The 22,345-nt window shown below is 40.6% G+C and overlaps 2 long non-coding RNA genes across 10 annotated transcripts in view; one reads left to right on the top strand and one right to left on the bottom strand.

The window, feature by feature from the left end:
• The window catches only part of LOC132398612 (uncharacterized), a 55,038-nt gene extending 51,506 nt beyond the window's left edge, over positions 1 to 3,532 (bottom strand). Inside the window, exon 1 of the long non-coding RNA XR_009513724.1 lies at positions 3,280 to 3,532. This is a non-coding gene — a long non-coding RNA (uncharacterized LOC132398612). The remainder of the gene's footprint in view (positions 1 to 3,279) is intronic.
• Positions 1 to 22,345, top strand: part of LOC132398611 (uncharacterized) — a 94,546-nt gene that overhangs the window by 59,676 nt on the left and 12,525 nt on the right. The window contains exon 1 of one of the 9 annotated variants that reach the window (XR_009513719.1): positions 2,820 to 2,883. The exons of 5 other annotated variants lie outside the window; for them this stretch is intronic. This is a non-coding gene — a long non-coding RNA (uncharacterized LOC132398611). Of the gene's footprint in view, positions 1 to 2,819; positions 2,957 to 14,238; positions 14,830 to 17,849; positions 17,955 to 22,345 lie in introns of those variants that run through there. 3 more of the 9 variants (XR_009513716.1, XR_009513721.1, XR_009513722.1) reach the window with 3 other exon arrangements.

The following is a 22,345-nucleotide window of genomic DNA, read 5'->3' as shown; positions in this document are numbered from 1 at the left end:
ACATTATGAAAAATGGCAGCAGACATTTCAAGTCGGCTCCTCACCACCCAGCCATGAATGGGTTATCAGAAAGGTTTATCCAAACATTCAATACGTCCATTAAAGCAATGGGCAAGGAGGACATTTCTCTACAGTACTACGTGGACAGCTTCCTTTTTGTGTACCAGAACTTTTTTCATGTGATGACAAATTAAACACCTGCAATGCTGTTCATGAGCAGGAACCTGAGATCTCACATACACCTCCTGAAACCAGACTTCCAGAGGGAAGTACGGAATAAACAGTTCAGCCAGTTGCCAAGTGAAGCAGCAAGGAGCTTCGAGATTGGAAAGGAAGTACCAGTGCATAATTATTGAGAAGACAAGTGGACACCAGTTAGGATAGCTATAAGAACTGGAACACTGACGTACATGGTGGATGTGGAGAATCAGACATGGAGATGTCATGTGGACTAGATACTCGCTGCTCATTTGAAGAACACACCTGAGTCGATTGCATCTAACAAGACAGACACATTACAGTCACCGGACTTGCCTCGCAGTGATGATGTCACTGGCAGCAATGTGAAACCAGAAACCGAGAACCTTGTCTTAGACAAGACACCTGATGCCACTCCACAGGTCCAGAGGCGCTATCCTGAAAGAAACTGAGCACCACCCAAAAGGTTAAGCCTTCAGAAATGTCAAGTTGGGGTCTGTTATTGTGAAAGCATGTTTATTTGGAATATGAGTTTATGAAAGGGAAATTGAATATTTTATACATATACAGTTTTATGTTGCATTAAGTTAAAGGGGGAGGAAGTGGACTGTATGGATCTATTTATTTTTGAGCCTTGTCTGCCCCCTCCCCCAGCAATACGCATCAATCTGTTGTATATGCATGTAAGTTTCTCCCTTTCTCCTCTCTCCTCTCTCCTTCCTGCCCCTCTCTCCTTCCCACTCCCCTACCCCACCCCCTCTCCTCCCCCTTCCTCCCCCTCTCTCCTCCCCCCTTTCCCCCCTCTCCCCCTCCCCAATGTGAATACACCAGTTAAAGCCATCTCCCACGTGCATACTTTTACTTAATTGTTAATCAGTTGTGCACGGACAAAACATAACAAGGGCCTTGGCGGTTGCAAAATGTGAGTCCTCTACCAATCTGTTCTTACTGTGTGACACGGCCTTCTGAAAATTCTGGTCTATGAAGAAACTCTGGAAATTGTAGACCTTTCCCAGGTGTCAGCAATCACTTTTCACCAAAGGTCGACTTTGATAATGGAATTGACCATTGCTTTAAGTGCATTATCATTGAAAGAAAAGAGTTTGACCATCGAGATCTCAAACTTAGCATGCCTTCTTGTGTGTTTCTGAGCAAGGCAGCTCCGAGAGAGAGAGATTGTCGATTCTGGCTCTACCAAATCCTCCAGGTCCAGTAGCAGGGTAATCAATCCAGCATCAACTACCTCTCCCAGGCCAATATACCCAACACTGAGGCTCTTACTACATATAGTTGACTCTGGGCAGGCCACAGTATTTGCATGTTTAGCACCAGATCCTTAAAACAGTCTACATCAAGCACTGTCATCACTAGACCTTACCAGGTAGATAGAATAAACAGTTCACGGATGTTTACAAGGATTCATTATAACATCTCCATTGACATATGGGGATCCCTGATCCATCACTGCTCCTGATTGAGCGTTATTTAAAATGGCATAGTGAACTGTTGATGAGAAGCCCTGGGTTTACTGGTTTAAGATGGCACAGTAATGACTTGCTGCCGTCAAACAAAGCCAGCAAAAGTCTTTAAGGCGAGGTGCATGGTGGTGGCAGGAATGGGCTGAATTGAGGCAGCAGGGGCTGGGCCCAAGAGTGTTTCGAAATGGCAGAGCCTGGGCCTGAGAGCAAGGAACAAGCTGAGGTTTGGCTGCTGTAAACATCACGCCAGATTGAAAAAGTCTGGGTGTTCTGGCCAGAGGAGAGAGATGGGCCTGTGTTCAGCTCACTTCTCAGCAAGGTTTATTTTTCTCTCTGCTGAAATGAGGTAGTGGCCTGCAACTAACGGGCCCCTGGATCGACTGCAGTGATGACTGGCTCTGTGGCTGTGGCCTCACTTTCATGAACTTAAGCTCTGTATGTGATTTGTTTACTTTTACTGTTTGCACAATTTGCTTTCTTTTCTGCATATTGAGTGTTTGACGGTCTTCCTTTCTCAATGGGTTCTATTGGGTTTTTTTGTTTTGTGGCTGTCTGTAAGGAGATGAATCTCCAGGCTGTATGTAGTCTTCATACTTTGATAATAAATGTACTTCGAACTTTGATCAATGGGGGAATGCATCATCTCCCAAACTCCCTGCCCCAAGCATGGCAGTCGGCAAGTCCCACATTAGGCCCATGAGCTATCATGATCACCCATGCAGGACTGTGTTAGAAATGGAACAATGCTCCAGTGCAGCATCTAGGGAAAAAATCATTGCACTAACAGAGTCTACAGTAATATTTGGCAAAGCACAACAAGCAAAAAAAAAATGGAAATCAGTGCTGAACTCAATTATGGATTATATTTAGACAAGTTTTTCAAGTATCATTCCTGAATGCAATGTTTTTATATTTTGTGCTATGTTGTTACAAATTTAGGAAAATCTTGAATTTGCATATTGGCTCGAATGACATTTAAAGCACAAACTGCTAAATTCTTCCTGAAACATGAACTGAAAATTTAACAGTTGAAGTAACTCATTAGACTTACAAAGTTTCCAAGTTTTATTGGATGAACAGAATTTATTTCAAGAATAAACTTCATGGATCTAGGCCAACTTAAACTGGTTGAACTCCCTAACTAATATAAAGGGCATACCATCTCTGAATTCTAGGAGGCATTCTGTAAAGAAGTTCAGGAGACCAGGTACCATTCCCTGCACTTGGCATCTAGCTATTAACCCAAGATGGCGATGTGCATTTCTCAAACTGTAGTTGAGGTGATAAGTATTGAATTTCTGCCGTTGATTAAATAAGCAAATTCAGGAAATCCAGAGTTGGCCACAGTGCCACAGCTGGAAGTGTCATAGACTGGTGAAGTAGTGGTCTTATTGATGTTAATGTTACTATAGGCCTTATGAAATTATTGATGATAATGGTGGTACATTCTACCCAAAAGAAATATCTTCATATGTTTCAGTAAATAGCGAAACTTTCCCATATTATAATCAATGTTTCATATCTATTTTACAAATGTTAGTTACATAGAGATACAAGTCCTTTAACCCTGTCCCACCATTCAATTGGATCAGTTGATACCAACCTGGATGTTGCCTCAATACGCACAGCAGTTTGGGAAAAGGAACTCCACAATTTTCCTCATTTGTTTGTGACAAGAAGGACTGAGTCATTTTGTTTTCCACTCCTCACAGGAGGAAATAGTTCCTATACATCTGCTCTTTCAATTACTTTTCATCATTTTAACATCATTCCTTAGCCTTAAATGCTAGGAAATTGATACTGCTAGTCTTCCGTATTGAACAGCTTGAAGTCCTATTCTAGTGAATGAAATTCTGGCTTGCTTCCCCATCTGTGCTAAAACATTGTTGCTTTAATCCCTCTTTATAAGTGGAATTCATGATTAATTCACAACAGCTTCATGAATGCTGGAGTTACCACTCCCTGCCTAGTAATTTATTGGGACCTTGAGAAACATTATTATTTTCGCATAAGTGAGAGACTACATGCAATATGACATGCTACTAGATATGCGGTCAGAATATTAGTAGAATATTTTATCCTCCATGTCATTGCAATACAAAATTTAATTATTTATTCCACTGCAACCTGGTTGACAATGTTTTCATTTTAACATGTTTTTCTCAATGATTCCTTATATTATTTAGAACAGGATGTTCCCATTAGAACTGCTGCCTGATAGCACCAGGGGCACATAAGAAACAGGAGCTGAATTAGGCCATTCATCCCATCGAGTCTGCACCACCATTCCATCATGGCTGTTCTCGGATCTCACTCAACCCCATACACCTGCCTTCTCGCCATATCCTGTGATGCTCTGACCGATCAGGAAACTATCACCTTTCACTTACTTGGCCTCCACTGCAGTCTTTGGCAGACCACTTCCCACGTTCACTACTCTCTGGTGAAAACAGTTCAGGATCAGAATCAGAATCAGGTTTATTATCGCCAGCATGTGCCATGAAATTTGTTAACTTAACAGCTACAGTTCAATGCAATACATAATATAGAAGAAAAAATAAAATAATTATAAATAAGTATATCAGTTATAGTATACATATATTGAATAAATTAAAATTTGTGCAAAACCCAGAAATAATATATATTAAAAAAGTGAAGTAGTGTCCAAGGGTTCAATGTCCATTGAGGAATCGGATGGCAGAAGGGAAGAAGCTGTTCCTGAGTCACTGAGTGTGTGCCTTCAGGCTTCTGTACCTCCTAACTGATGGTAACAGTGAGAATAGGGCATGCCCTTAATAATGGACGCTGCTTTTTTGTGACGTGACTCCTTGAAGTTGTCCTGGGTCTTTTGTAGGCTAGTACCCAAGATAGAGCTGACTAGATTTATAACTCTCTGCGGCTTCTTTAGGTCCTGTTCAGAAGCTCCCTCCCTCCCTCCCTCCCATAGAACCATAGAACACTACAGCACAGTACAGGCCCTTCAGCCCTCCATGTTGTGCTGACCCATATAATCCTTAAAAAAAGTACTAAACCCACACTACCCCATAATACTCCATTTTTCTTTCATCCATGTGCCTGTCCAAGAGGCTCTTAAATATCTCTATTGTCTCCCCATACCAGCCAGATACAGCCTGTCAGAATGCTCTCCACAGTACATCTATAGAAGTTTTTGAGTGTATATGTTGACATACCAAATCTATTCAAACTCCTAATGAAGTATAGTTGCTGTCTTGCCTTCTTTATAACTGCATCAATATGTTGGCACCAGGTAGATCCTCAGAGATCATAACACTCAGGAACTTGAAACTGTTCACTTTCTCTACTTCTGATCCCCCTATGAGGATTGGTATGTGTTCCTTCATCTTACTCTTCCTGAAGTCCACAATCAGCTCTTTCATCTTACTGACGTTGAAGGCGAGGTTGTTGCTGCAGCACCATTCCACTAGTTGGCATATCTCACTCCTATACGCCCTCTCGTCACCATCTGAGATTCCACCAAAAATGGTTGTACCATCAGCAAATTTACAGATGGTATTTTTTGTTATGCTTTATCACACGGTCATGGGTATAGAGAGAGTAGAGCAGTGGGCTAAGCACACACCCCTGAGGTGTACCAGTGTTGATCATCAGTGAGGAGGAGATGTTATCACCAATCCACACAGATTGTGGTCTTCCAGTTAGGAAGTTAAGGATCCAATTACAGAGGGGGATACAGAAGCCCAGGTTCTATAAATTCTCAATTAGGATTGTGGGAATGATAGTATTAAATGCTGAGCTATAGTCGATGAACAGCATCCTGACATAGGTGTTTGTATTGTCCAGGTGGTCTAAAGCTGTATAAATAGTCATTAAGATTACATCTGCCATTGACCTATTGTGACAACAGGCAAACTGCAATGTGTCCAGGTCCTTGCTGAGACAAGAGTTCAGTCTAGTCGTGGCCAACTCTCAAAGCATTTCATCACTGTAGATGTGAGTGCTACCAGGCGATACTCATTAAAGCAGTTCACATTATGCTTCTTACACACTTCCTTTTTGAAGCAAGTGGGAACTTCCACCCATAGGAGTGAGAGGTTGTAAATGTCCTTGAATACTCCCACCAGTTGGTTGGTACAGGTTTTCAGAACCTTACCAGGTACTCTATCGCGACCTTTGGCCTTGTGCGGAATCACCCTCTTTAAAGACAGCCCAACGTTGGCCTCTGAGACAGACAACACAAGGTCATCAGGTGCAGCAGGGATCTTCACAGCTGTAGTTACAGTCTCCCTTACAAAGCTGGCATAGAAGTTGTTCAGTTCATCTGGTAGTGAAGCATTGGTGACATTCATGCTATTGGGTTTCACTTTGTAGGAAGTAAACTCTTGCAGACCCTGTTAGAGTTGCCGTGCTTTCAGTTTCTCCTCTAACCTCGTTTGAAATTGTCTCTTTGCCCTTGAAATAGCCCTTTGCAAATCATACCTGGTTTTCTGGTATAGGCCTGGGTCACCAGACTTGGATCTACAGATCTAGCCTTCAGAAGATGACATACCTCCTGGTTCATCCATGGGTTTTGGCTTGGGAATGTACCGTAAGTCTTTGTAGGCACACATGCATCCACACATGTTTTAATGAAGTCGGTCACAACTGCAGCATACTCATCAAGGTTCGAAGATAAATCCCCGAATATAGTCCAGGACACCAATTCAAAGCAGTCCTGTAGGCGCTCCTGTGCCTCCCTTGTCCATACCTTCTTGGTCCTCACTACTGGTGCTGCAGTCTTCAGTCTCTGCATATACTCAGGGAGTAGAAGTACAGCCAGGTGATCAGATTTCCCAAAGTGAGGGCGTGGAATAGCACGGTAGACATTCTTGATGGTGATGTAACAATGGTCCAGTGTGTTGTTTCCTCTAGTGCTGGAAGTGATCTGTTAGTGGTAATTGCTTAGGGATATTTTTCAGACTGGCCTGATTAAAATCCCCCAAAAAGATAGTGAAAGTGTTAGGGTGTGCTATTTCGTGCATGTTGATCCCATTGCTCAGATCATCTAAAGCCTGATTTCAATTGGCCTGAGGTGAATGTATACTGCTACCAAAATGATAGCAGTAGGTAAAATGGCAGCACTTAACTGCTAGACAGGTCTGGTGAGCAGAATTGGGATAGCACTGATATATTTGTGCACTAAGAAGAGTGGATCGTAAGGCATACTCCTCCGCCTCTGCTTTTGGGAGACTCTACAGATCTATCCTGATGGTATATAGTAAATCTGTCAATCTGAATCGCTGCATCCAGTACCTCCTTACTCCTGTTCTAAAAGGTTGCCCCTCAATTGTGAGGCTGAGACCTCTAGTTCTGGACACCCCCACCACAGGAAATATCCTCTCCATATCCACCTTATCTAGTCCTTTCAACATTTGGTAGATTTCAAAGAGATCCCCCTGCATTCTTCTAAATTCCAGTAAGTACAGACGCAGAGCTGCCAAACGCTCCTCATATGTTAACCCTTTCATTACTGGAATCATCTTCATGAATCTCCTCTAGAATATCTCCAATGACAACACATCCATTCTGAGAAATGAGGCCCTAAACTGGTGACAATACTCCAAATGTGGCCTGTCTAGTGTTTAATAAATCCTCAGCATTCTCTCCTTGCTTTTGTATTCTATTTTTCTTGAAATGAATGGCAATATTGCATTTGCCACCTTTACCACAGACTCAGCCTGTAAATTAACCTTCTGGGAGTCTTGCACAAAGACTCCTAAGTCCCTTTGCTCCTCTGATGTTTAAATTTTCTCCCCATTTAGATAACAGTCTGCACTATTGCTCCTTTTACCAAAATACATTGTCAAACATTTCCCAACACTGTATTCCATCTGAAGCTTTTTTGTCCATTCCTCCAACTTGTCTAAGTCTTTCTGCCAAATACATTGCTTCCTCAGCAGTACCTACCTCTTTACCTGTCTTAGTATCATCTGCAAACTTTGCCACAAAGCCATCAATTCCATTAACCAAATCACTGACAAACAATGTAAAAAGCAGTGGTCTCCATACTGACTGCTGAGGAATGCCACTAGTCACTGGCAGCCAACAAGTAAAGGCCCTCTTCATTTCCACTCGTGACCTCCTGCCTGTCAGCTGTTCCTCTATGCATGCCAGTATCTTTCCTGTAATGCCATGGGATCTTATCTGTTAAGCATCTTGTTACCTAAGTGCTGTTTGTAGGATGTTTACACTTTATCCCTGTGACAGCGATTTTCCTCTGGCTAATCTGTGTTTCTCCTGCATGTTGTAAGTTGGTCACTGTAAATTGCAAACACAAGAAAATTTGCAGATGCTGGAAATCCAAGGCAAAACACACAAAGCGCTGCAGGAACTCAGCAGGTCAGGCAGCATCTATGGAAATGAATAAACTTTTGTCTGACCTGCTGAGTTCCTGAAGACTTGTGTGTGTTTTACACTGTAAATTGTCTCTAGTGTGTGGAGAGCTGTGGAGAATGTGAGAATAATTAAGAAGTGGGTTTATCATGGGATTAATGTACAAACATTTGTAAAAGGTTAATTGATGTCTAACACAGAATCAATGTGTTTGTTTTATGTTGTATCTCTCAATAATTCAATGACATTATTTTGTACTGTAATTTTATTTCTGGGTTGTGGGTGATGGTTGCTAGGGGAGTTGGGTGAATATAACTTAAGTTGCCTTCTGAATATGTTCAACTCTGTACTCTGCCCAGAGTTGTAATAATATTGAACTAACCGGTACACTATCTGTGTGTCAAAAGTATAATTGTGAATGTTAATTCTGCAGTAATTGTGAATGTTGTGTATAATTGAAAACAACAGAAGAAAACCTTTTACATGATTGTCCATTGAGGTCAATGGAAGGTTTGGCCTTATTGACTTTTTTTTGCAAACTATCCAAGCTGAACTTTACTAAGAAACAACTTGAGTAAACAGAAGTATGATCCAAGGCTGTGAATTAGACTCAATGCAATTGCTATGATCAGTGAAAAATAAACTACTTTTTACTTTTCACTCTTTAAATTCAGTCAGATAAATCAAGGAAATAAATAGGGGAAAGAGCCAATATAATCAAAGACTTCTCCCTCCACAGTCATGCTCTCTTTTCCTCTGCTACCACTGGGCAAAACATAAGAACACTTGGGAGCATACTCTATATGACCAAGCACTATCCTGCTGCCATAAGACTCTTGAACAGACTTGTATGTTAAAGATGAAATCTTAATCTCTCAGTCTACTTTGTCATAGCTCTTGCACCCTGTTTGTAACCCTTTATTTTGCATTGTTATTGGTTTTCTTTAGTACTACTTTGAATTTAGTTAGTTAAAGAAATTCCTCCCAATCTCTGTTCTAAAAGGACACCTTTCTTAGATCCTCTCACCATAGGAAACAACCTCTCCACATCCTTTCTATCAAGGCCCTTCACCATTCGATGGGTTTCAATTAGGTCACCCCTCATTCTTCCGAATTCCAGTGAATACAGGCACAGAGGCATCAAGTGCTCTTCACATGACAAGCAGTTCAATCCTGGAATCATTTTGAACCCTCTCCAGTTTCAGCACATTCATTCTAAGAGAAATGCCCAAATCTGCTCACAATACTCCAATACACAATCCTTACCGGTGCTTTATAAAGTCTCAACATTACATCCTTGCTTTTATATTCTAGTCCTCTTGGAATGAATGCTAACCTTTCATTTGCCTTCCTCACCACAGACTCAAACTGCAAATTAACCTTGAGGGAATCCTGCACAAGGACTCCCAAGTCCCCTTGCACCTCAGTTTTTTGTATTTTCTCTCCATTTCGAGAAAGTCAACCCTTTCATTTCATATACTAAAGTGCATGACCATACACTTCCTGACACTGTATTCCATCTGTCACTTCTTTGCCCATTCTCTTAATCTGTCTAAGTCCTTTGTAGCCTCTCTATTTCCCCAAAGTACATGCCCCTCCACCTATCTTCATATAGTCTGCAAACTTTGCAACAAAGCCATCAATTCCATCATCCAAATCACTGATATCTCATATAAAAAGAATTGGTCCCAACATAGTCCACTGCAGAAAAGCAGTAATCACCAGCAGCCAACCAGAAATGACTCCCTTTATTCCCACTCTTTGCCTCTTGCCAATCAACCACTGCTTTATCCATGCTACAGTCTTTCCTGTAATACCATGGGCTCATAGCTTGTTAAGCAACTTTGTGTGTAGCACCTTGTCAAAGGCGTTCTGAAAATCCAAGTATACAACATCAACTGATTCTCCTTTATCTATCCTGCTTGTTCTGTCTTCAAAGAATTCCAACAGATTTGTCAGACAATATTTTCCCTTGAGGAAACTATGCTGACTATGGCCTATTTTTTCATGTGCCTCCAAGTACCCTGAAACCACATTCTTAATAATTGAGTCCAATACCTTCCCAACCACTGAATTCAGACTCACTAGACAATAGTTTCCTTTCTTCTGCCTCTCTCGCTTCTTGAAGAGAGGAGTGACATATGCAATTTTCCAGTCGTCCAGAACCATTCCAGAGTCTAGTGATTCTTGAAAGATCATTACTAACACCTCCACAGTCCCTTCAGCCACCTCTTTCAGAAACGTGGCTGTACACCACCTAGTCCAGGTGACTTATCTACCTTCAGACCTTTCAGTTTCCCAAGAATCTTCTCTCTAGTAATGGTAACTTTACACACTTCATGACACCCGCCATCTAGAATTTCTACCATACTACTAGAGCTTTCCACAGTGAATACTGAAATACTACTAATTCAGTTGGTCTTCCACTTTCTTCTCCCCCATTACTACCTGTCCAGTATTGTTTTCCAGCAGTCTGATATCCACTCTCACCTCCCTTTTACACTTTATACATCTGAAGAAACTTCTTGTAACTTTAATATTATTGGCTAGCTTCCTTTCATATTCCATCTTTTCCTCCTTAATGACTTTTTAGTTGCCTTCTGTTGTTTTTTAAAAGATTCCCTATCCTCTAACTTTGCACTAATTTTTGATCTATTACTTGCCCACTCTTTGGTTTTTATGTTTGCTTTGAATTCCCTTGTTAGCCATGGTTGTGTCATCTTGCCTTTAAAATATTTCTTCCTCTTTGGTATGTGTATATCCTGTGTTCCGAATTGCTCCAAGAAATTCCAACCATTGCTGCTCTGCCATCATCCCTGCTAGTGTTCTTTTCTAACCAATTCTGGCTAACTCCTCTCAATATACCTCTGTAATTTCCTTTACTCCACTGTAATACTAATACATATGACTTTGTCTTCTCCTGCTCAAATTTCAGGGTGAATTTGATCATATAATGGTCACTTGTCCCTAAGGGTTCTTTTACCTCAAGCTTTCTAATCAATTCAGTGTTCATTGCACAACACTGAATCCAGAATAACTGATCCCCTAGTGGGTACATCCAGATTCTGCTCTAAAAAGCCCTCTTATAGGCACTCTAGAAATTCCATTCCCCCCACCCCCACCTCCAGAATCCTGCACCAACCAGATTTTCCCAATCCTCCTGCAAATTGACGTCCTCTATGACTATTGTAACATTGCCCCTTTGACATGCATTTTCTATCTTCTATTGCAATTTGTAAACCACATCCTTATTGCACTTTGGGGGTTGGTATCAACTCCCATTTGGTCTTTTTACCCTTGCAGTTCCTTAGCTCTATCCACAATGATTCAACACCTTCTGACCCTCTGCCACCTCCTTCTAATAATTTAATTATATTTTATACCAGCAGAGCAATACCACCCTGCCTTCCTGCCTGTCCTTTTGATACAATGTGTCTCCTTGGACATTCTGCTCCCAGCTGTCATTCCCTTTCAGCCATGATTCAGTAATGCCTATATCATACTTGCCAAAATATCCTCCTGCAGTCTGTTACTATCTTCCTGGTTCACCACACTCCAAAGCTTTAATGACTAACACTGTGGTCTTTACTCCAATCCTTCCGGAACTCTGCCACATACTTACAATCTGAAGGACATCAGTTTTCTTCCACTATTTTTTTCTGTCGCTCAGCTACTTCCCACTCCTGCTCTCGTTCTTCTTTATTGCATGGGTTTCAATGTTCAAAGATCCAAGTTTCAAAGCATATTTATTATTTAATTATTTATGTAGTATACAATCATGAGATTTGTCTTCCCCACAGACAGTCACAAAGCATGGAACCAGTTCAAAGAAAAATATCAACCCCCCCCCCCCCACCCCGAAGCAAACAAAACACAAATTGCACAAATGGCAGAAAGAAAGAGTGAAAACCACAGAATATAAAACACCAAGAGTTCAGGCACATTCAAGTAGGCTCTGTTCAGTTCAGTCTAGCACTGTGTCGTTCATTATCTGCCGACCACCCTGATCAATGTCACCCCAAATAGCAACAAAAAAAGAGGCGACCAGAAACGATCATAACGTGAGCTACAGCGTCCAATCTACAAACTGCGATGATTAAACCTTGCCCAGGATTAAACCTTGCACCATCCTCCGACAGCATCGAGGGAGAGAGAGACCATTTGAATGCAATGACCTTCCTCTGGGAGGAAATGTTCTTGACAAACTTTATCAAATGCTTTTTGAAGATGTGGCCAAGTTATTGTATGCTGTACCTCAATGTAATTTCCCTCAGGAACTCTTTATTCCCTCACCAATAAATGTCTGTCTAGTTAGTTTGGCATAATTTGCTTTTGCACAAGTTCATGTAGGATAGAGATAGGGTTTTCATTCCCCACTTATCCAGTGGCTACTGAATCTGTCTCTACTTAAAGTAAATGAAACACTATCTTTCTGTGTTTTCATAACATTTCCATCCCTGTGTACCTCAGCAACTTAGGATGCATCTCATTTGGCTGCATTTCAAGTACAATTAGCAATCCTGGGGCTTCCTCTTTATTAATATTAGCCTGTCCAGTATTATCACTACTTTTTTTCTTTGAGTATCCAGCAGAAATTTTCCTCCTTGGTAATGACTATTGTAGAGGATTTATTTAATGCTTCAGCCATATATTCTGTCTCCAGGTGCAGAGTTCCTTTAGTTCCTGTTTTCTTTCTTTCTCTCTCTTCCCCCCCCCCCCCCACCCCAACCATTTAGAGTCATAGAAATGTACAGCGCAGAATTAGGTCCTTCATCCTGTCTGGTCCATGCCAAACCATTTACTCCCATCAACCTGCTCCCGGACCATACCCCTCCATTTTGCTCTCCACATTTGGGATGATCTTATTCCCTCTTCTCATAATCTTTTTGCCCTCTTAAGTCTTCCTGAACTTCTTGAGGATACTGAATTTAGCTTGGTTCTTACTTTTATTGTCAAATATCCTTATTCTGCTTTTCATCTCTTTGCTGTCCTTGGATCTTTGCTTTAATTGTCCTCCTGGGAATGTACATACACTGTATCTGAACTGTCTGTCCTTTAAAGGCCACTTCTTGTTGAATTACCAGTTTCACTGCCAATCTTTGATTCTCATTAGTATCTAGTCAGCATTAATTCTGCATCTTTCTGTACAAATGCAATCTAAACCATTGAATTTCTTCCAGGACTTCCTGTTTTCATCTGCATTACTTTGCCTTTGTATAATTGAACGGTGGGTTAATGCTTTGCTTGTAATCAGATTTCAAAGTGAATAGCTTCTACAAATACTCTGAATAGATTTGGCACCTCATAGTAAATATTAACCATTCTCGCATAATGCCCCGGTACATCTCATAATTTAGTGGGCTGGTATTCATTAGTTTTACAACCCTGTATGGCAGCTCTGCATTCCTCTGCTGAGTTTTATTGCAGTTTAAAATTTCCCCGAGTCTTGCCAAAATATGTTGCATGTGCAGTAAGAGACAATTTTAGTCTTTTGTAAACATGAAACTTGAAATGTAAAACAGAGTTCAGACGTCAGAGTTACATCAAAGCTGGTTGTTGGTTAATTCTGCCACAGCAGTTTTGTTACATAGCAAAATTATGAACATACTGAAAATAGTTTAATTTACTTAGAAAGGTCATGAAACATAATCTATTGGCCTGAGATCAAAATAATTTTATAGCATGTGTCTGTTTCAATCTCGCACATGGATTCTTGATAGACTTTCGGCTTTATTATAATAGACGGATTATTAACAATTGAAAAGTGGATAGGAAAAAATAAGATCTCACTGTGCAATCAAACGTGGATGGTTTATGCATAATTATTCTTGTGTTGAACTGGATATGTGGTCCTTGTCCATCACGTAAGGTACCAATTGTAAACAGAGAATACAGCCCACTTCTTCTAGCTTCAAAAATCTATGAGCCCCATTTAATTTCTGTGTCTGTATTGCAGTGTGCAATTGCAGCACACTCCTTCATGGGACAGGTTTCTATAAATTTTAGCGTAGCGATTAGTTCAGTGCTATTACAGCTCAGGGCATCTGAGTTCAGAGTACAATTCCTGCCTCCTTTGTAAGTAAGTTTGTATGTTCCATCACTGCGTGAGTGTGGGTTTCCTCTGCGTGCTCCGGTTTCCTCCCACCATCCAAAATTGTACCAGTTAGTAGGCCAATTGATCATTGTAAATTATCTGGTAATTAGGATAGGCTTAAATCGTTTGGTTGCTCGGTGACGCAGCTCAAAAGGCCAGAAGTGCCTTTTCCAGCCTATAGCTGTAAATAGATAAAATAAATGTACTATCCACATCAATGTTTAGGATTTATATAGGTGAATTAATAAGAAAAAGTGGAAGAGACCACATCATAGATATGTAGCATCAATTAACAGGAAGTCAGAACATCCAGGCCTAAATCTTGGCCAATTGATTCTTTATAAGATTCCTTGTTAGTTTTCGCATGGGACTATAATCAGAATTAGCATCTTTACTGCTCCATTGAGTTTGATAATTAGCCCACTGGAATTTGCTGCTGGCAGAAAACAAATACTTATTTATTTAGCAATACACCCAGAGTAGGCCTTCGAGCTGCATTGCCCAGCAACCCCCAATGGTCTTGATTTAACCCTAACCTAATCACAGGACAATTTACAATGAACAATTAATTTACCTGGTACATCTTTGGACTGTGGGTGGAAACAGGAGCACCCCGAGAAAATGCATGCATTCCACGATGAGGACGTACAGAGACTCCTTGTGGGGGATGCTGTGATTGAACTCTGAATGACGTCCAGGCTGTAATAGGTATTGCGCTAACTGTTCTGCTACCGTGCTTTCAAATCTGAGATCTATTGCTCAGAATGGAAACCAAATTCTTAGTGAGATAAATTTGACTGCAATTTGAAGCAATGCAGGGGAGAGATCAAGGCATTTGCAGTTCAGAAGCTGCTACACCAATAAACAATGAGCTTGTTTCTATGTGAAGCTGAAAGAACAGGATGGTGATTGTTAGGCATTCATATCCAAATTTGTATGGGTTATATTCTTCTAATGAATTGTGTAACTTTCAAGTCTGATCCTTTGCCTTTATTGTAATTTTAAATAATAAATTATTTATAATTCAGCAAAAAAACATTTTAAAATTTCAAGAATATTCTTGAATTTAATTGGCATCTCCATTTACCTTGCATGTTCTTCTCTTGAATCTGTTTCCAACCCAATAAAACCATTTTCTGCTTCTCAGCATGGATTTTGACAGAAAAAAATGTTCAATGCGGATTTTTGACGGTTTGTTTAGTCAGTATAGAAACACTGTATTATACTAAACAATCTGATCAAATTGAGGGTATCAGGAAATGCTTTAGCCACACCCATCTGATAGAATCCTGGTGGGAAGATGGTTACCACCAAACACTGATACAGTACACAAAGGAAACTTTCAGGCAATCAAACCTATGTTACCTCACCTTCCCTTGTTCCTTTTCAGAATACTGCATACTTTTCCTTTCTGTTATTTTTCGTGTCCCCTTAAGTATATCCCCGCTGATGACACAGTTTGTAACGAGGGGGGTGAGATTGATCAACTAGTTGAGTGGTGTCACAGCAACAACCTTGCACTCAAAGTCAGTAAGAGCAAGGAATAGATTGTGGACTTCAGGAAGGGGAATTCGAAGGAACCCACATCAATCCTCATCAAGGAGACTGCAGTAGAAAGGGCGACCAGCTTCAAGTTTATGGGTGTCACCACCTCTGAGCCCAACATATTGGTGCAATTATGAAGAAGGCACAGCAACAGTTACATTTCATAAGGTAGACAGACAGACAGATAGACAGACATACTTTATTGATCCCGAGGGAAATTGGGTTCCATTACAGCCGCACCAACCAAGAATAGTGAAGAAATATAGCAATATGAAACCATAAGTAATTAATTAAAAATAAGTTAACCATGCCAAGTGGAAATAAGTCCAGGACCAGCCTATTGGCTCAGGGTGTCTGACACTCTGAGGGAGGAGTTGTAAAATTTGATGGCCACAGGTAGGAATGACTTCCTATGATACTCAGTGTTACATCTGAGGTATCTGAGGAGATTTGGTTTGTCAACAATGACTCTAGTGAAATTCTACAGATGCACCACGGAGAGCACTCTGACTCAATGCATCACTATCTGACACTAATGCATAGTTTTAGACAGTGTTGTAGAGTGTTGTAAATACAGCCAGCTCCATCATGGGAACTAGACTCCCCACCATTGAGGACATCTTCAATAGACTATGATGCAAGAAGGCCTCACCATCTAGGACATACTCTTTACTCTTTACTACTGTCAGAGAGAAGGCACAGGGGCCTGAAGATGCACACTCATCTTTTTTAGGAACAGCTTCTTCCCTTGCTTTCAAGAAGGAGCTAGATAGGTATCTTATGGATAGGGGAATCAAGGGATATGGGGATAAGGCAGGAACCGGGTATTGATAGTAGATGATCAGCCATGATCTCAGAATGGCGGTGCAGGATCGAAGGGCCGAATGGTCTACTTCTGCACCTATTGTCTATTGTCCCTCTGCTATCAGATTTCTGAATGGACAATGGACCATGAACCCATGAACGTAACTTCACTTTTGCTCTCTTTTTGCACTACTTAATTATTTTTTAATATATTTTTTATTGTTTCTTACAGTTTTTTTTTACAAATTGCACTGTACTGCTGCTGCAAACCAACAAATTTCATGATGTATGTCAGTGATAATAAAGCTGATTCTAATTCTGACCATCGATTTCCTACCTGACCTCGCTCTGGAATCTAACACCTGCAGTCAAGTTGAAGTTTAACTGTCATTCAAGAATACCCAAATACCCATCAACACAGCCAAGCAGAACAGTGTTACTCCAGGCCTAAGGTGCAAAACACAGTACTGACAGTCATACACAGCACAAGGTCCATATAGCACATGTAAGCTATCAGTAAAATACAGTCACACAAAAAAAATATAGTCCAGGACTCTGAGTCCATGAATATTGCAGGAGTCTGCAGTCAAACACAGTACAGCCTGTCTTCAGCCAAGCAAACGTTTGGGGGGCAGTGCCAACTCCAGCATGGATACCATGCCATACTGCCTCCCCTGGAGTGCAGCCACTCTAATGGACTCATGTATCTAGTCTAGAAAATTTATCTGTTTAGCTGTGGTATGGTTTACTTACATTGGTTTCACTGAATTGAGTTGTGGAGTTAACTCTGTAGGGCCTTTTATTTAAAAAAAAGGAATTGCGGGCCATATATTTTGCTTTGCGTATACAATAATAAACTCACAATTTTGAATGTATCTTTTATTGTATGCCTATTTACTTCAGATTGGTTCTTACTCACTGTACTCTAGTCATGTTGACGTTGGTTACCAGGGAAACAACTCTTTTTCTTTGACTGAGGTGTTTGCCCAAATTCCTTTCACCTTTATGAAAAAAGTATTTCCTGATGTTGTAATTTTAACCTCATATCAGGTAGATAATGTTGTTAATAAACTACAATTTTCCTGTTGTACACCAAACACTCCTTTTATTATCAATGTTGTGCACTTCAGTGTCTCAAAATTTTGAGTTTGTTTTATAAGTTATCAAATTAAAATGTTTCCTGTTTAAGTGAATACTGGAAGTATAGTATTTATTCTGTGAATTGTATAATGGCAGTGGAGTATTTGAATGAACTGTTGTCATATTTTTAAAAAAATTGAGCTATCTAAGATTATTTTTATGTATATTTGAGGAAACAAATTAGCAACAAAAAACTTTCTCTTGGCTTAGTACAACTGCCTCAGAGCACTAGAAGCCAGGATTTAATTTGATTTCTATCTGTGGGGAGTACGTATGTTACCCTTCCCTCTGTGTGGACTTTTTCTTGTGTGCTCTAGTTTGCTCACGCATAACATAACCTTTTGGTAAGTGGCTATAGTAAACTACCTGCTTAATGTAGATAAAAAAGAATAAAAGGAAGGTTGGAGGGTGTGTAAAGGAGAATGAATCGGTGGGGTACAAGGAAGGATGGAGGATGGAGCTGGCATGTACTTGATGAGCTGAATGGAATGTGTTTTTTATTATGTGGTGTTTACTTCAGGTTGGTTCTCTTTCGTCGCTCTGAGTCATGTTTACAGTGGTTGCCAAGGGAACAGATTTGCTTCTTAGGCTAAGGTGTTTTCTCGGCTTAGGAAATATGAGCAGTTGGTATTGGCGTGTGTGTGCTTTAATTTTACCACAGTTGTGGTTTCAGCATGCTGGAGCTTTGCACACACGTGCTTGCAGTACATACCTGCATACGTCAGATCAGCTGAAAGAATTACTTTTATAAATATACTTGCCATACTTGGTATTAAAATAGAATTTAACCCTATCATCACTCAGGACTGTGGATAAAGTCATCCTCAATATTTCCCTAAGTCCATTATACCGTAGCACCTAGGAGCAGAATTAAGCCATTCAGCCCATCGAGTCTGATCCATCATTTCATCATGGTTGATCCATTTCCCTCTCAACCCCTTTCTCCTGCCTTCTCCCTGTAACCTTGCATACCCTGATTAATCAAGATCATTTCAGCCTCCACCTTAAATACACCCAATGACCTGGCCAATGAATTCCACAGATTCACCACTTGCTAACCAAAGAGGTTAGCATTAGTAATGATAGTTGTGGAGGCATTAGTAATGATCTTTCAAAAATCACTAGATCCTGAAATATTTCTGGACAACTGAAAAATTACAAATATTACTTTTCTTTTCAAGAAGGGAGAGAAGCAGAAGAAAGGAAATCATAGGCTAGTTAGCCTGATCTCAATGGTTGGGAAGATGCTGGAGTCTATTGTTAAGGATGAGGTCTCAGAATACTTGGAGCCACATGATAAAATAGGCCAAAGTCAGCATATCAGCACGGTTTACTTAAGGGTCTTGCCTGACAAATCTATTGGAATTCTTTGAGGAAATATAAGCAGAATAGACAAAATGGATGTTGTGTACTTGGATTTTTGAAGGCCTAACTAGATAAAAGCCTATGCTGTTACAGGAAAGATTCCAGCAGGGATAGAGGACTGGATGATTGGCAGGAGGCAACGACTGAGAATAGGAGGAGCCTTTTCTGGTTGGCTGTCGGTGACTAGTGGTGCTCAGTAGGGGACAGAGCTGGAAGTGCTTTTTACTTTATATGTCAAAGATCTGGATGACAGAATTGAAGGTTTTATGGCTAAGTTTGTGACAATATGAAGATAGGTGGAGGGGCTGGTAGTTTTGAGGAAGTAGAGAGGCTACAGAAGGACTTAGATTAGGAAAACAGATAAAGAATGGCAGATGGAATAGAGTAATGGGAAGTTACTGGTCATGCACTTTGGTAGAAGGAACAAATGTGTATTCTATATTCTAAACAGGGTTTAGAATATTCAAAAATGCAAGGGAGTTCTTGTAGAGGTTTCCATGAAGGATAACATGCAGGTTGAGTCGCTTTAAGCATTGTGCACAGTTTTGGTCCACTTATTGAAGAAAGAATGTGCTGACTTTGGAGAGAATTCAGAAGAGGTTAATGAGAATGATTCTGGGAATGAAATTGTCATCTTATGAGGAGCGTTTGATGGCTTTGGGTCTGTACTCACTGGAATTTAGAAGAATGTGTGGGATTCTCATTGAAACCCATTAACCATTGAAATGCCTAGATAGAGTGGATATGGAGAGAATGTTTCTATGGTGGGGGTGTCTAGGACCAGAGGGCACAAACTCAGAGTAAAGGGACATCCATTTAGAACAGAGATGAGGAGGAATATCTTTAGCTAGAGGTGGTGAATTTGTGGAATTCGTTGTCACAGATGACTATGGAGGCCAGGCCATTGAGGTATATTTAAGACAGGTTCTTGATTTGTTGGGGCATGAAAGGTTATGGGAAGGAGAATGGGTTTGAGAGGAAAAATAGGTGAAATGGCCTAATTCTGCTCTGATATCTTATGGTCTTATGCTGTACAAGCTCATTGCAGTGTCAATGGATGTTGCACTTATCCCAAGCACTGCATGCATAAAGTGTCTCAACTCTTGAGGAAATATTTTGCCTTAAATTTACTATACTACAAGTAGTTACCTAGTTAACCTTGGAGCACTGTAAGACAATAACTTCAGATACACTGAGTTGCACTTCTAAAATATTAATAACGTGAAATGGCTGATGAATTGTCTTAAACTTTTTGGTGCATTTCTTAGTATAATAGAAAATGTGTTTCATATTAGTCTCTCATCAATGGGTATTGGTAAGGACAGCTATCTACCCTTATCCCCACAATATAAATCTTTCATTATCAACACACACAAGACGCAGTAGGAGCTCAGCAGCTTGGGCAGCAACTATTGAGAGGAATAAGCAGTCAATTGCTTGAGCTAAGACCTTTCAACAGGACTCATTAATTTCTTTCCATAGATGCTGCCCAACCTGCTGAGCTCCTCCAGTTTTACAGTAACTGCAGAACCTCATTTGTTCAAAATCTTCCACGATGCTGGGCTAAAATTGGTTATATTAAATATAAGTCTAAAGGCAGCCTTACAAATTAGTGCCTATTTTAAGCAACTGAAATTGAAATTTATTTGTTGTTCGTGATGTGCCGTGTCGTCCGACGTGGGCCATCATGGATTTTCCATGACCATGATTGTTCTTGGCAAATTGTCCCACAGACGTGGTTTGTCATTGCCTGGGCGGTGTCTTTACAACATGGGTGGCCCCAGCCATTATCAGTAGTCTTCAGAGATAACCTGCCTGGTGTCAGTGATTGCATAACCAGGATTTATGACATGAACCAGCTGCTCAAATGACCATCCACCACCTGCTCCCATGGCTTCATGTGACCCTGATTGGGGGGGGGGGGGGCGGTCGCTAAGCAAGTGCTACACCTTGCTCAAGGCTCCCCTTCAGGCTAGCAGAGGGAAGAAGCAGGCCTTTAATAATCTCCACCCTGCCACCATGTGAATAACTTTGCTCTCTAAAAAGAAATTGCAGTTCAGTTGGAATCAAAAATATTCTGAATGGAGAGATCCATAGGGGTTATTCTGATAGTTTAATATAAAGGTAACAGCATAAGTAGGGTAGCAGATAGAATTCATTAATATCCTTTAATCGTTCTCTACTCTCCTTCAACAAGCCAACCAGAGCACTTGTTTAGAAATGACGACCAGAAAGACTGCATTACATTATGGGTTATGACAGGATATAGAATTTGCACAGATTGTACCTTCCTTTCTTTTAAATTGTGTTCCTTCATTAACACCTAGGGAACATGAGGCATTCATTGAAGTACTTAATTACGGACACTACACTTGTTGCTTCATCAAGGCAGCTGTTGTTAAGAAGTCAAACATTTATGAGACCTTTTGTGTCCTTTGTGGGACAGCCAGAAGTCCATCATAACCAATTAAGTAGCTCCGAAGTATACTCACATAGGACATATTATGGCCTTTGTTTTGCACACAGCAGGATTCTTTTGGCAGGCGGTGGTGAGGAGGCATCAGCACTGGGCTTTGAGGACAATGGTCTTGGGTTTGAATCCAGCCGGCTCCTTGCACGCTTTCCATCTGTGCTAGGTTGAGTTTTGAGCTAGCAACTTGGCCTCAGAAAAAACAGACAAATGCTAAAGAAATGGCAAAAAAATGCCATGAGGCAAGAAAAGGAAGAACAACAGACTTCTATTAGCAGCACTGTGGTAGCTATAGAAAGTCCACTAATTGTGCTGACTGAGGAAAAACTAATATCCAGATCCACACACATAGACAACAAAAGTACAAGATAGGAGCAATAGCAGGTCATGTAGCTCCTCAGAACAGGTCACGTATCTCCTCTGAGCTGCTGTCATTTAACAGGATCTTGATGGATTTACTGTAACTAACTCTACATTCCTGTCCCATTCCTTATCAAGGATCTTCCTACTTCTACCTTAAAAATATTCAAAGCCTCTGTTTTCACTACCCTTGGGTGGATAGTTCCAAAGAGTTGTGGCACTCATAGAGAAAACATTTAATCTCAAATCTATATCCAATGAGTTATTGCCAAATTTTAAACAGTGAGCTACCCCACCCCTGCTATTAGATCCTCTAAGAGGAAACATTCTTTCTACAGCCAGGACAAATTCTGCAGATCCTGGAAATCAAAGTAACACACACAAGATGCTGGAGGAACTCAGCAGGCCAGGCAGCTTCTATGGAAAAGAGTAAAGAATTGACGTTTACTATTTTCCATGGAAAAGAGTATGGAAAAGGTCCAGATGAAAGGTCTCTGCTCAAAACATTGACTGTTTATTCTTTTTTATAGATGTTGCCTG

This window comes from Hypanus sabinus, chromosome 8, assembly GCF_030144855.1.
Source record: "Hypanus sabinus isolate sHypSab1 chromosome 8, sHypSab1.hap1, whole genome shotgun sequence".
NCBI classification, from domain to species: domain Eukaryota; kingdom Metazoa; phylum Chordata; class Chondrichthyes; order Myliobatiformes; family Dasyatidae; genus Hypanus; species Hypanus sabinus.
Note: the sequence above shows the minus strand (reverse complement) of the source record. Positions and strands in the feature narration are given on the sequence as shown.